This window comes from Aplysia californica, unplaced genomic scaffold (genome assembly GCF_000002075.1).
Source record: "Aplysia californica isolate F4 #8 unplaced genomic scaffold, AplCal3.0 scaffold00137, whole genome shotgun sequence".
NCBI classification, from domain to species: Eukaryota; Metazoa; Mollusca; class Gastropoda; order Aplysiida; family Aplysiidae; genus Aplysia; species Aplysia californica.
Genome location: NW_004797407.1, coordinates 359,910 through 361,643, shown reverse-complemented (window position 1 = coordinate 361,643; position 1,734 = coordinate 359,910). Strand labels below are relative to the sequence as shown.

At 41.6% G+C, this 1,734-nt stretch overlaps 1 protein-coding gene across 1 annotated transcript in view; it reads left to right on the top strand.

Moving 5' to 3' along the window:
* The window catches only part of LOC101851798 (potassium channel subfamily T member 2), a gene marked incomplete in the record, with an annotated part of 150,852 nt that overhangs the window by 109,625 nt on the left and 39,493 nt on the right, over window positions 1–1,734 (top strand).

The following is a 1,734-nucleotide window of genomic DNA, read 5'->3' as shown; positions in this document are numbered from 1 at the left end:
TCGGCCGCCACCCGGGCAAAATTCAAAATTTCCTACCAACTGAAAATATTAGGTGTGTCCCGCGCGCTCATATGCCCTTATGCAGTTGCGAGCCCGGTAAAACACTCTACAAAAACAAAAAAACCCCAAGAATCTGCTTTATATCAGGGATGTGCGTTTACGAACCGAAAAAAGTTTTAGTACCAACACCCCAACCTCCTAACCCTTATCTTTTTCCCCCTCTTTATTTAACTCTTAAAAGATGCAACGGAAACGTATGTTGGATCAGCTGTTGGCTAAAAGGCAATGATAATACAGTACACTTCGAACCATCATACATGAACCGTGAACCAGAAACTCTTGTTTGCCACCCCCACCCCACCCCGGGGTGGTGCTACTGACCGAAGTGTCTTTAGGCCATTCTCAAAAAGGGGGACATTAACCTGTTTTTATGCTCAGTAAAATTATAAATGGGTTGATTCATCGATGTCATGCTCATAACTGTGCCTGAATTGCTACTGTAGGGAACTGCTGCCTTTTCCTTTCCTAATCCTTATACTATCGTCATGTACCCTCTACTTCTTTTGTATGTTTGTCACACTCTTGTGACCCACTTTTTCCGGGGGCCTTGATAGTCGAAGCAGACTTTGTGCTGTTGAAGCTAGAGAGGTGAGCAGAGTACGTCTGATTCCCTGTAAGGACTTCTCTGTTGACATCCACCCCTTGGTGCTCATATGACCTTATTATGCAGTTGTGAGCGCTGTAAAACCTCTACTAGAACTAAAACTTGTTTGCCAGAATCATAGAATGCATATTGTTTCCCGCCTTTTTTGTGTCACATCAAGAAAACAAAATTGAAAAATATGTGTGAATGAGTCAGTTATGCTTCTTTTTTAAAATGCCGTGCACTAAAATAATTCGTTGTCAGGAGTTGTGGGATGACTAGATCTAGAATGCACGTTCCTAATGAGGTAATTAAAAACATGCTTGCCATGTACACTGTCAAGTTAGTTTCTCTACCATGCACTCGTGTTTTGTCAACTAGACAGCTGTCTCTGCCGCCCACAATATAAAGCAGACAACCGTTATGGACAATGGCGAAAACACATCTATGTCGCGACGTGGTGGAATCAGGCGCTCGTCAATTTTTGGGCATCTGGAGTTATTGGTATCATTTGAAAACTGATTTATTTACCTTGCTTCCATTGACATAAATATCCATTTATCTTGAATAGAACTCAAGATAATATGTGTGATTGAAGAAAGTGGGATCGCCTGGTTACAGTGGTGAAATTTGCGAGAAAATGGCTGCCAAAATTGGGTAACTTCAATAGCTAAAGAGTCTTTGAAAACTGAAAAATGACATTATTTTGTGCCTTTAATCAATGTTTTTTGGGGGTAACATTTACATAGAAATGTGTTTTTATATGAACATAAAAGAGATTATGTAAAAAAAAAAAATTCAATGAAAATGTTCAAACTGGTGGGGAAAAAAACCGGTTTCTTCGTTTTGATTATTTTGACGAGCGCCTGATTTCACCACAATGTCACACTAGCCATAGACATGGATGGCTCGTGTCTCCATAAATAAATTATTGATGGTCCGTTATGGACAATCTTGTGTCCTCGAAGCTTGCCCGGGCATTCTACCACCCCCAGTGGGTCGGGGAGATATAAATAGGCCCACTGCACCGCCAGCAGGAGGTGCAACCCCTTCACTGGCGATTTGTCGCCCATGGACATCTACGCTCAGGT